The sequence below is a fragment of the Taurulus bubalis genome (genome assembly GCF_910589615.1).
Source record: "Taurulus bubalis genome assembly, chromosome: 5".
NCBI classification, from domain to species: Eukaryota; Metazoa; Chordata; class Actinopteri; order Perciformes; family Cottidae; genus Taurulus; species Taurulus bubalis.
In genome coordinates this window covers 17,397,645-17,411,696 of record NC_136593.1, presented here as the reverse complement: position 1 = coordinate 17,411,696, position 14,052 = coordinate 17,397,645, and the positions used below count along the sequence as shown (strand labels likewise).

Sequence of the window (14,052 nt, the reverse complement as noted above, 5' to 3'; positions counted from 1 at the left end):
TTACGTCTCTGTTGGTTTGTGTGCTGCCCATTAGGATTTAATGTGGCTTTGGTCAGTGGTAGACCCAAGCAGTGTTCATAAAGTCTCACTAGTTTTCCTCATTGTTAACAAGTATAACTTTGCAATGAACTCAGTGATGTTTTGCAAGGAAATACAGTAATAAATTACTGATGCAGTTTTAGTCTATCACTGAATTCTCAGATTGACATCTCTCTTACTTTTATTTCTCATGGGTGAAAAATAGCAACAATCTCTTATTGGAAGCATTCCCACTACTTAGTATTTATTCACAATTTGTGTATGGTCTCTGTGATTATTCATGCACCAGCACAACAGGTTATCCTAAGATTTAAATGTAGGAGTGGATACAATCTAGACAATGTTGATGGTTAAATTGAAAAGTAGTTTTTATATTACTGTGTCGAGTGTTTAAGAATAAATAAAGGAACGTCATTATTGGAATACGTTATGAATAATGTGCGGTGTAGTTTATCGAGTTTACAAAGTAGTTTGAGATTGTTTATTTGCCGAGGATTAGGTGAGACTCTTTCATTTCTGTTCGTTGAATATGAACACTAGAGCCAGGAGTTGATTGCTTTAAACTGGGAGAAACGGAAAGCGTGACTCTGTCAAGGAAGGCTACAAAATAGTATGACACATCAATGTATGTATAGATTAAATAAACAAGTTACAAAGTAATTAGTGAGATTTTTTTTAAACATTTGAACAGAGCAACATCTAGATGCTAACCCATACAAACAAGAAAGTGGTATTTATCGTGTCATCCAGCTGTTAAGTGAATGAGCATATTTCCCTATATGTCAGACTATTCCTTGAGCAGCTCAACACTCGTCATTAAACCATCTTTCAGCGTCCTTCTCCAGTTGAAGGTCAGCAGGGCAACAAGGTACTCCTCAAGTTGATGATCAGAGTTTGCAGACTGACACAGGATCTTAAAAGTTTACCCAGCCTGCCAACCATGTTGGTGACAAATTTCACCCCTCTGCTCTAAAAGAGTCATTTGCAGCTGGGGATTCTGGGAGTGTGAGAAGTCTGGCAGTGGAAGAGCTGCTTTGGATTGTTTTGTTTTTTGCTTAGTATTGCAGTCTTTCAACTCTTTAAATTGGTATCTGACCTTCTCTTCTCTTAAACTTGTTTTCTTTATTCAGCTTATCTGCCCCCACCCTCTCTCTTCTCCCCTCAGTCATTCAGTGTCAGCTCCTAAACAATTTGCTCACCATGCTGAGGTCACAACAGACCCGACCATGACCAACGGGAATAAACTCCCATCATCAACAGATTACAGACTCGAGCGTGGCTTCTTTTCCAGAAATATGTAATACATTGCACATGGGTACTAAATGTGTCCCAGATGCGGGGGATTCACGTGTTGTTCAGACTGTGTGCTGTTTGCACCCCGAGATCTGTGCTACGTCGTCAAAAAAGTTGCTCTCATGTCCGCTTCTCATGTCCGTTTTTGGAACCTATTGTTTATGTCTACACGTCGATCAATTCATTTTCCACTTGAGATGGGGTGAAGCTTGTGATTATTCGTGCTTAAACCTGCCGACTCAACCCTAGCATTGATCCTGATATTGTTTGAGAAAATGAAAGTGTGCTTCAAAAGGATCTGTTGAAGTACTCAATTGATTTGTATGCGTAATCAATAGAATTCACGATGCATGGTAAGATCTGTGGCCTTTGGAGGATCAGATGGACGCGCAGTGTCAGCCACAGCAGTTAAATGCAAAGTAGTTTGTGATCTATAGATCAGAGCCAGGTTGTCTCGAGCGCTCTGTGTTACGGGGTGGGCTTTGAGGACAGAAGCCGCTATTGCCCATATATTGACTGAGGACTCAAGGGGATTAAGGCCTGGCGACACCAGAGAGTAGCAGAGTGAAGTTCTGCAAGGCTAGTATGTGAAGTACTCTGGCTGACAACCTAACCAGGCTAACATGCTAGCCAGCATGTAAGCCTGTGTCTCCAAAACCATCTCTGTCTGCCATTTTGTTTGAGTGATTTTAATTTTGGGAGCATAAATGTATGACAATAACAGTTTATTCCAAAGGTATATTGTACCATCATCAACTTCTGTAAATAAATGTTGACACACAACACACACAGCTAATCTGAATCTACTGATGGCAACAATTCCATTGAAATTACTAGATTTTTCCACCAAATATATTTTTAATTTCTGGAGTGACTGGGCCTTAACTGATGAACTGATGAACTGTGGGTGTCTTGAAATAATGCCCATTTATTGATTGATGCTATTGTAGCGGCCTTGTGTCAGATTCCCTACTGGTGATCCATCACACACTGTAAACCGTATCCTCCACATATGCCAATGGACGGTTTACATACAATGGGAGGTGAACCAGCAATTAGACAAATCCATAGGTCAACTCTAGAGAGTGCACGAGTGTATTGGCATGTAGCTTGGCTGCAGATGGATTGGCTCGGTGATACCGTGTGCGCTCACTCCCTGCTGTGTTTTTTTTTTCCCTTCTCATTGTGTTTCCCTCTCAAGCTTTGTATCACAAGCTCTCCTGCTTTTCACGCTGCCTTTTATGTTTCCCTCTCTCGCTCGGCCTATCACCCATTGATGTTGCTTTTATGATCTGTTTTTTATGATCTCCCTCTCCTCTGTCTTCCTCTCTCAGCTAACCTCTTGGTGTGCTGCAGGGAAGGAATAGCAGACTGAGTGTGATTCATTCTGACGCCAGCATCAGTCTTGTGGCTGGCACAGTCTTGGCATGCAGATGCAGACAAGCTGACACACACACACACACACACACACACACACACACACACACACACACACACACACACACACACACACACACACACACACAGAGAGAGAGAGAGCAGCCTTTCCCATCCAGAGTTGCCTCTACTGACTGGTATGCTGCCCCAGATACCAGAGAGGAGCCAGAGCAGCCCCAAACATACCGTACTTGAGCTGCGGTGCTGTGCTGTGATTAGACACGGAGGATATCGACATCGCCTTTCCACAGAGTAGTATGTCACTCTCTGTTGTTCTACCCATAGATGATGGGTTTGCATGAATTCTAGAGCTCTAGACACTTGATATAATGGTTTGCATGGTTTTGTGTGTCTCACATGTGCTTTTTGGCACACGCATGACCAGTGCGTGACTTTGCAGCATCATCACGTGTTCGCACTGTGTTTCTGTCGGGCCAAAGTGTGTGTTTATGTGGAGACATGTGGAGCCCAGCAACAGAGGCGAGAAGAATGATACACAGTGATTAGCTGTTCCACACTTCAGCAGCCGGGCCCAAGGTTTTTTTTCTTCTTTTTGTCCATGAAAAAGTCAGTGAGCATGTGTGAATATTCTTCAGGGAACTGATGCTGATGATCACTTATTTGCATTTTAACTCAAACCAGGCTTTGGCCGCTATACTTCTCCTGTGGTCTTCTGCATGTTCGTGCCTCCATTACTTTGGAATCTGATGGAGAAAAAAAGTGATGATGTATCATCTTTATTGTCAGTTTGTTAGTTTGATCATGAGAATGAATGCCGTGTTTATGGCCAGTGAGGCCTGTGCTGCTAATTCAGAGCCGCCCACACATAAATGGAGCTAAAAGAGCAACAGCTAGTCCTTCAATACAGTTGTCCTGGATTTAGATAAGCCCGGCTCTCTGTGCACACATGTTGATATGTTTATGCATGCTACGTGTTCTCCTCAGTGTGTGTCCTCGGTCTCGTGTCTGAATACTTGGCAGCCTTTCATTTTCCTCATGGCTCCTCCAGTCAGTCTACTCCTTTTTAAACAGTGGCTTCATTGATGCTCAGGTCTTCTTATCCTTTGCTCTTTCCTTGGACAGTTTTAACCAATCCCACACTAACCTCACTGTTCCTTACTGTGTGTGTGTGTGTGTGTGTGTGTGTGTGTGTGTGTGTGTGTGTGTGTGTGTGTGTGAGAGAGAGTGAACTTAGAGTTCCTTACTTACAAAAAAAAGCATAGAATTGCATGCATTATTGACAACTTTCATGCATGTGTGTATGCAAACATTGCAGAAGTGTCTGCATGTTTTCTGTGTGATCGTGTGCGTGAACATACTGTATGTAGATGTGTGAGACCCAGTCTGTGATGTCATATGTGGGTCAGCAGAAGGACATTATTGTGTCTGGAGCTCCACGGGGGGTGTCAGAGGTCTGTTTTCGGACTCCTTGTGCCTGAGTGGTGCAGCACAGAGCCCCGTCTGTGGCCCCGGAGAACCCGAGGAGTGCCAGGAGCCCGCGGGGCGAATAAATACGCTGTGAAAAGTGTGTTAAGAGAGGTGTGAAAGAAATCGGAGGGCGAGACACTGGGTTTTGTGTGAAGCCTTTCCCTCCCCCTCGCCTCCGCAGCACACATGCTCTCTCTTTCTCACACACACACACACACGCTTACACTTTTCCTTTCACACACACCTCACTTGGAGGTTCACAGTTCAAATAAACAGCGGCTCAAGCAGCGGGACGGGTCTGGTGTAAACAGCGGCGAGCCGGGGTGATTCAGTTTCTCTCGGGGCAGCGCTCTCTCTCACTGCTTCCTAATGGGCCATGCGTTTAAAGGGGGATGTAGGGGAGCAGCAGTAAGTGGGGAATGAAGGGGGGTTGTAGAAAAAGTTACGAATGGGTAAAGACTTCGGTGCGACTATCTCGTGAAGACGTTTGCTCAGACCCGTTATTCAAAACAAGACTACAGTACATTTTCAAAGGCACCAGAAGTGATGGACTGAAAGTCTGAAAGATGTGCTCACTCTGAAAAGTTTGACCTCAGTTTGATAAAAGTTGTCTGCGTGTGTGGATGGCTCAATGTGACTCATAACTCCTCCTTGTCTGTCCTTGTGTGTGAGTGTTTTCTGCCTAGTCTCAGGGCAGCGATCAGTCAATAAAGCCCCGGGTTCACCGTCTCCATCGGGCCAGTGATGAAACTCACGGCCGCTCCGTCACGTCTTGGAAATGGCGTGTGTGTGTGTGTGTGTGTGTGTGTGTGTTTGTGTGTGTGTGCGCGCGCGTGTGTGTGTATGTGTGTGTGTGTGCCTGTACGTGTGCGTTCTGCTCATTGCCCATCCCCCTTTGTACGGGTAAACAGTGTAACAAGATGAAATAGGGGCAAATGAAATTGCCTAAAACCTCAAGATGAAACGCTGCTTTTGATTGATTCAAATATGAGCTTTGAAGGATCTCTCTCGGCTTTCAGAATATGTTCTCTGTGGTTTCATTAGTCTATTAGCTTAAGTGACTCGGTCCTATGTTTGAATCCGAATTGAGTTTAATCTTCTTATTTTCTCTTTCAGATTCATCTGGTCATTATTGACATGATTTAATCCAGAGAGTATCTCTTTCTTTCTCCTACAACTCATTTACTTCCTTTATCCAATGGCCTGCTGGATATAAACACAGGTGTGTGATTGAACTAGAGGGAGGGAAGTTCTCTCCCCTCCCATCTTCCCATCTCCACATAGCATTGAGTATGTTTGGGTATTTCTGTCTCGGTGAAACCTTCTGCTATGAGGCACCTGTGAAGGCACAAAAGCAACAGTAAAATGGCATTTTAATGAAATAAAAGACCCTAAAAACCTACTTTCTCATCAGTTTATTACTGAAAGTAATGCAGTCCTACATGAATACAATATAAAAGTTGAACAACAGTTTGGTGTATTTCAAGGATTTGGTTAATATGTCGGTTCTTAGTTGAGAAAGCATGTCCAGTGCACCAGTTGGTAGCGACATTTCAATCTATTCAAAATCTGATGAAGTTGTTATTTACTGCGTTACCAAGCTACTTTCAATGAAATCTTATCAAACCATACCCGAACAAGCAGATCAAGCATATTATCTGAGTTCTAGGGGAGGGATGCACCACTTTTCAGTCTCGATACCAGTACTTTGGCTTTGTGTATCGGCCGATAGTGATTATTGATCCGATACCAGTGTTTAAAAAGCTGTATGCCTGACTGTGTACAAGTGACTGGCATCATTCTTTTATGTTCAAAGCAATATCAGACTTTACTTAATGTTGCTTTTCTAACTTTGTTAAACAAAATGTACACATAAATACATAGATATATATGTACTATATATACATTGTTTTATCAAAATAATGGTTACCAATAGCATTGATATAATATAATAATAATATAATTTAAGTCTGTATTGGACTGATATCAGCGTCGGTGCGTCTCTCTTTTAGAGTGTTTAACTATTGAAAATAATACTTGTCTTCTCAAACGTTGACTTTGCTTGTTAATTATTTCCTAAATATTGAATATTGAACATTAAAGAGCCATACTTAAGATTTTAAACCAAGTTTTCAGACACTTTTAGTGTGCTCAGATTTTTTTTAACCATAGGACCAATATACTAATTGCATACATTGTATTTAAAAATGTCCAACTAATATTTTCATTTTCCAAAAGGCCCTGTGTGCATATATCTGTGTCCGTGGTCATACGTCGTTTTGTATGTGTGTCTGCATTGATGTGAAGCGAAGTCGCCCTTCAAGTTTCAATAACTAATTAAATGCTCTTCACAGAAAGACTAAGATGCTTTGAACAATGCTGCTCTTACCACCACAAACACGTTGCCACTTGTAGCCTGTCTGTAGGTACAGTAAAAATAGGACAACCCGAGGGTATACTCATAATTCACTATCATGACTCATGTTTAAGTAGTTTTGTTGCTATTAATTATTTTACCCAAAAGCCACACACATAAAAACAGACTGTTTTCATGATGGGAAAAACTCAGACGTCCAGTCAGTGTGTTTACACATTTTTGTAATTTCCAATTTGATAAACTGATCCTGTCTGTTGCTGCTATCCCCACAAGCTAATCTAAATATTTAAATGTAGCTCAGCTGAGTGTTGGGGTTTATTTCACCAAAAGTTTGAGTTTAAACCATTAGGAGAGCTCTGGAGAACATAGAGTTCAATCCAACACCTTGGCATAGAATATTTTTCACAAATACAGACTGCTTCGATCACAAGGGTAATGACTGCTTTCCATCTCCATATTCCTCACCTTCTATTTCACTATTCCATGTTCCTCAGCTCATACCTGACAAACCCTCTGTTTCTCTTTCTTTTACTTTTATCACGTTATCTCCAGATTTAAAATTCCTGAAAGTACCAAAAACCCATGACCTGAAGCATCAGACTTGCTCCAGGGGCTTAGCAGCCAAATACACATTCAACATGTGTTTCTTTTGTTGCACTTTCTCACCACAACTAGAGATGTTGATTTTACCTGGCTTCTTCACAAAGAACAACGCGCACCAACCTTTAAACTCCACATGAAGGCTGTTGTGTTGGCTGGCTTTGTGCAACCCTCTGAAAATGAGTGGTAAGATCATAAATCAAGACCGCGGCTGCCAACCCACAATTGTGGGCCAGCTAATAAGTATACACTAATATTCATTATTAGCGATAGAACATCTGGTCAGTCGGCATGAGATTGTGGCTACGGGCGCGAGGGATGCAAGGTGATTTGTTACAGAGAGAGAACCAGAAATACAAGTCAGAAGAGGTTTAGTTGATTTCAGAAATGTAGTGAATGAAACAAAAACCCACACAGAAAGAGAGAGAGGGAGAGTCAGCAAATCAGTATCAACACCCACACCACTCATCTGGGTCATGATGACAAGGTGAGGAAGTGGAACATCAGTGGAGGCTGAATGAGAGAGTTGAGTCAGAGAAATGTGCTGCAGGGTGCTGCATGTGGGAGGTTCGGAGGTGGGTTGTTCATTCATGGAGCCACAAGATCACACTGCATCAGAGCTGCGACTTTATGAGTTGCTGCGAGAGGAATGAGAGATTTTTGTGCATTACTTCCCAGATAACTTTTCAGCACAGATGTGTGGGTTGAGCGTGCAGAAAGCTAGATCTCGTCTCCCAAATGTCTTTATATTTCAAAATGCACGAACACAGGAATAATAATAACGTCAAAACGTTTCTTGTTTGCTCTCCTCATATCCCACCGCATCCACTACAGTATTTATTTTACTTCCTAGAACTGTTCCTCCCTGATCCTTTTTTTCTTCTTCAAACCAGCGCATGACCTAGTTATGTTTTGAATCAGAATCCACATGTACAGTACGGCTGAGAAAGGCTCATTGACAAACCGGCGTTGTTGGGCACAGCACGGTGGAAATTGAGCTGTGTCGTCCTGTAGAGGGCCGTCTACCGTGCAGATGGATGGTCTTGGATAGACAACGGTGGAGGGCTCAGAGGGTTTGTTTCCTCTGTGCTGAAGAGCCCTTGTGTAAGTGGGCCAGGGGGAAAAAATAGCTCCAGTCCCCTTGAGGAGTCACTCCACAATGTCACCTCCCTGCCCTGGGCTTTTGAGCGTGAAACTAAGTGTCCATACTCTTTCTTTCTTCCTCCTTTATCTCTCCTTTTCTGTCTCGCTGTCTCTCTCTACTCTCCCCTCTGTGGCTTAATGGCTTACCCAGGCCTCTGCACCAGCAAGGTCTCTGCAGCTAGAGTCGAGTCTGTGTGCTAACGAACCCCCGAGCTAATTAGAATTTCAGCCAAGCTGGCAACACTCCTCATTTCCTTGCCATTTCCCTCCCTTTGGACAAATACAATTTCACCCTTCAACCCGCACAGAATTAATCCAGTTAATGTTCAACACGGAGTGAATAATGGCCACTTATCTGCTGGGAACATGGGTCCGGAGTCTTGGGTGGAGTTCCCATAGCGCCCCCCCCCGTCTCGTGTCATACTAAATCTGCTTTCTGGTCAGAGCAGTTGGGCCAAAGTTCTGCAAGTCCACGATAGAGGAGAGGTCAGTGTGTCTTCAAAATGACACTGCTCTCACTGAATGGGTTGCGAAACCAGTAAACCTTTTATACTGGCAGCCCTTTCCTCTTCTTTGTAACTGGTCGCTAAGTGTTCACATGAATCATTACACCCTTAATGTAGCGGAAGGGTCGTTATCCAGCAGCAGGTAAGCAAACAAACTTTCCAGGATTAGCTGCGGTGGTTGGCAACAACTTCCACATCACCTTCACCTCTCCAATGGGCCATTCACTGAGTTTAACACCCCGATTGCTTGATTTGTTGTTTGGTGTCCTAGTACAGAGTCCCACAATTAAAGATTAACTCCGTTCTGCTCCAGGTTTTCTTTTCGAGCAAAGACAGCAAAGTGTTCATAGCCGTTCCAAACAGCCACACTCAAATGCGGGATGAAACGAGACGGGCGAGACGTGATCAAGCTGAGACAAAAATGCAAATCACGCTTGCTTTCACACGTATATACACCCGGCCAATTGCTGCATAAAAATGGGCAAGTTTTCTGAATTATTGGTTTCGGAAAGTGACATATACTGTGGGATAAGGTTTACTTGGTGGTTCTGGTGACCTAAATCATCTCAACACTGTTAATGTCTTTACCATTTATCTTTGATTTCTTTCTTTTTCCATGCTTCTCCCTGCCCTCAAAAGCACGGCTGCCTTAGCCTAGTTGGCTTAAGGGGCTGCAACACAGTTCAGTAGCCAGTTGGAGATCAGAGTTTGGGGAGTGTAAATACTTAAGAGTAGTTACAAAGAACCCTCTGCAGCACTGGGATAGAAAAGCCTTATAGAAGAGGAAGCCGGTTCTCTCCCCCTCAGCATGTCTGAGCTATCAGCTGTTGGGGTGAGTCCCAGCTGCCTCGTGTGTTGACTCTAGAGTGATAGCCATCAGCATTTGCCACATGAAAGGAGAGGAGACTGGTGTTCCTAAAAAAGCAGATGAGAAATAAAGATGAGGAGGCCATGTTGGGATGTTGGCTACATTTCAAATCGAGATAAAGGCATTGGTTTATCAGGTGTGTTTTTCTGACCATATCATGCAGTATATAAATCAGTTCCTTCCCTGGTAAGATATGAATAATGTTCTTGTTGGATAAGATCCTTTGAGGCAGTACAACTTTCTTGCATACTCAAGATAAGGCTCCCAGCCCCGGGGGAACATGTATTTACAATATCTCTCATCCTGTGCTTTCATAGAGACAAAACCCTCAATATGATTATGCATGCTTAGGAAGGGAGTAAACCTGTTTGGCTCACTGTCTAAAATTACCAGGCAGCGTGTGCATGCCAGGAGTCTGTGCAGGCAATGCTATCTGTGGTATGTACCCCAAGCTGGCCTCTATGCTTTTATTCAGTCCTCTCATGGCATTTAAAACGTCTCACTGCAGGTCAACGAACAGTTTATTGGGGAAAAGGGAACGGCTTATTGGGGTAAATGGCTGGTCCCAAACCATGTTGACCCGTTCTGTGGTCGCTCCGCGCAGAGGACACTGTCACTTAGAGCCCGTCATAAACTCTTGTGAATAGGCCGTTCGTACAGCCTGAGCTGTAATTGATATTCTTGTGTTTGTAAAGGGGCCGCAATTATATGTTCTTATGTATGAGACTAAGTCACAGCAAAAGTCGCCTTGCCATGTGTGAGAGGAGACTCGGGACAGAAAGACAGCTTTCACCAAAAAATAAAAGCAGAGCTTATATTCTGACTCGGGGAAGCCAGAGGAACAGTTCCTGAAAGGAGAAAATAGACTGCAGCACTGTCCTAAAAAAACTAAAGAAGTTGTTCACAGCTGCTGGCTGTTTTCAGCAGAAACTGCAAAATTCTTGTGCAGCTTTTTCAAAGCAAGCATTTTAAAATATTCCTTCATGCATTTATGTTGGAACGTGTGTTTGGCCAACCGGCAGCAGCAGGGCATTTTGGGAAAATAATATACACAAACCCTGATTTAATTACTCTCTTACCCACTTTCATTCATCCCCCAAGTTGCCTTTTGAAATCTTCTACAAATCTGTTCAGTTTTGATTGCCAGAAAACCTTTGGCGTTTTTTCTGTTTTCTCGACACATTTTGCGTTAGACAAACATGCAAATAAAGAGCAGCAGTGGGACATTGTTCAGCACTCCTACCACTCATTGTTGGGACAAGAGAAAAGAAATGACCTTACAGAGCTTTTTGTCATGTGAGTGTTCGAGAGATTAAGAAGGAGCCAAAATTGTATTATTGCTTATTGTATTTTGGGCTTTTGTATTTTGATAATATCAATGTGTGTAATAAGCTTTATTTATTTAAAAAAAATGACTTATGACTTATATGACTTCAAAGTAGACAGAGCATTTTCTACTTGTAATAGCATAACAAATCATGTAATGAAAAGCATAGATGGCTGTACATTATATATAGACTAAGCATGGTCTACTGTGTCCTCTGTTTATGAGTCTTTGGTTAAAAAAAAAAGAAGTCGGCCTATAATTACGGACCCTATAGGTGCATTACAAAAAGTGTTATGTCCCTACTACATTGACTTTACATTTGTTTTGATTCAGTGGATTTTCATTGGTCTGAAAGCCTTTTGTCCTTTCTCCAGCTAATGTCCGCTTCTTATGTTAAACAGCACTGTTTTGTTTACAAGGGCTCACCTCCCCATTTCGCCAAGCAGGTCAGCGCCCTGCAGCTCCTCTCGCCCCTCCCTCTCGGCTCTTCTTGTCCCGGGCCAGTTGATTCGGTGAAGTGGTTTAATTCACATGCAAATCCCCCCAGAACACCAGTCATTCACGCTGCTAATTACGCCAACGTTGGGACGCTGACTTGCTGACATCACACCAGGATAGTAGCATGCAGGGAGAAGGGTCTGTGCGTGTGTGCGCGTGTGTGTGTCAAGTCAACCAAAGAGTGCACGTAAAACCGGAAGTAAGCGACTCTGACTTGAAACAAAGGCTTCGAAATAAAAGGGGTTTCTTGATTTTCACTGTTGGCTGTCTGGAAAGTCAGAAAATCACATCTTCATTTAAACTAGGTTCATAAAGAATGACGGCTTCCATGGTAAGGTTAGATATTAAATAGGCTAAAGAAGTAATTTGGTTGAAAATAATCACCTGAAAACAAGGCCTTCTTAGCAGTGGATTTCTCAATAGATATAGTTAAAGATAAAGTTTCACGGCTATATTTACCTCGGAAAGGTCCACTTAGCTATTTTACCCAGAGCTTTCAAACATTTATCATTGTATTCATCAGCTGTGTGTTTTGTGTCACTGGGAAAGTCTTTTAATTTTGTTAAAAAACAATAACTTTTTTTCATATATGATTAAACTTACATACCATAAAAGTATATGTAGATATATAACCACAAAAATACAATTATGTCCTCCAATGGGTAAATTGAGTGGATTCAATTGTAGTGTTTAATTCAGGCAAATCTTATCCCAACCCATTTGAAATTATGCTTTTACTTTGGAAAATACAAGCCGGAAGTGTCCGTGTGATTTATGCGCTCTTGACACCGGTGAAGGATTAAAGCGGTGCAGTGAAACGGACAGCAGCGAGTGGAGCAGCTCCAGCGCTCCGTGCTTTTACGCAGCGAAAGTCCGCGCGGATCTTCACTCCGAGCCGGCAGCAGTAACTCCGCTTCCGAGGGAGATTCATCTCGGATTCCTTTTGGATTTTCAAATATCTCAGCGGAGTAGGCGCTCTTGTTTGGATCTGTAAACGGGGATTAGATTTTACGCACTTTGAGTTGGCTCCTCGTCTGCGCTTTCTCCTCATTTGCTGAACTCCCGAATGTGTTTGCGGAGAGCAGGGGGTTGACAAAAGGCTTTTAAACGGAGGGGGTAAATGTAGCAGAGGGGTGCAGACACCACGCAGCGGGTGAGAGTGGGGTGTTTTCGTGGCAAAGCTGTGGCGCTGGAGTTGTGTGACAAATTCTGCAATGAGGAAGACGCATTTTAACTCCCGCACCACCACAACCAGCACCGAGGTCAGGGCTATGGCTTCCCCCCGCCGCAGTTTGTAAGAAGGTAAGCAGCGGATTATTCATCATGTTTGTGTTGTATTTGGAGCATTTTTTTTTTTTGTTAGCGCGACGGACGATCCATGGTGCGTAATAGGAAAGATAATTGAGTCACAAATATAGACCTATGAACTATAACATCGAGTTTCTTTTAGATGTTTCCCCTTTACTCCCGCTATGAAATATGTGCGTAAAATAGTCACAGGAGTACATTTTAAAAACCCGTGCCCGATTTAAAGTCGGTGTACTTTTCAACTAAGATTCTCCTTAATTCTCTTCGTCAGTTTGCTCATTAATGGCGTGGAGCCGGGTGTTATTTTGATGTTAATAACCCCCAGAATGCACAGTTGTCGGACTCGCACTGTGGCGTCCTCTCCATAGACGTAGTCCCGGTTATATCCCCCACCCCACCCCCTGGGGCGCAATGGTCAAGCTACTGTGCGCTTTTTAGCAATAAAGTCTTTGTTGTTCGAACTCTGTGCCATATGGATTATAGCTTTCTTAGTAAATAAAGAGATACATTCATAAGCACCTGTAACATATGTAGTGTCTTCTTCCATATCACTGTGTTATTATGTTGTCATTATTTGAGTCGTTTTACTTAACGGGCTCTATTAATTTCCTGTTTGCTGCAAACTGCACTGGAAACAAGTGGCATTATCGCAGCTCCATGGCAGTTATTTGAAGGAGAGCATTTTGAGACTCAATGCAGGCTAATTGAGCCATTTATATGGCTACTTCTTTAGCAGTGTAAAGGGTCACTGGATTAGCACATGAATGGACTGACAGGGGGATAATGAATAATGTAGCTTCAGCAGCTGGCCGCAGTATCATTGGGCTACTTTTGTCTGAGAGCAGCCAAAACACCAATTGAGTTGACAGGAGCCTAAACGCAACATATTTCTGACATCCACAACTGCTTTATTTGCTGCTTTTCCCCACTGACAAAAAAGAAAAGTCAACATTATATTCCAATTAAATTACTAGAAGGACTGGTGGATTTCTTGAGACGGTTTCTCCTCAACTATATCATAGACCCACGCCTGGTGAACACATTCACTAATGACCTGGCAGTGTGTCACTAGTGTCTGAGGTTTGAAGTCTGTACTGAGGTTGTCTTGGAAGCTTTGACTCCCCCGGTTCCCATCCAAAGTAGTGTAATTTTATGGAACAAGTCAACACTGAATGAATAAGTAATGTCATCCTGTCTTGAGTATTGTGTATTTTTGGCTTCCTGCACA

General features: G+C 42.8%; 1 protein-coding gene across 1 annotated transcript in view; it reads left to right on the top strand.

Annotated features, from left to right (window-relative positions):
* The window catches only part of prickle2b (prickle homolog 2b), a gene marked incomplete at its 5' end in the record, with an annotated part of 78,633 nt that overhangs the window by 48,588 nt on the left and 15,993 nt on the right, over positions 1-14,052 (top strand). The window lies entirely within an intron of this gene.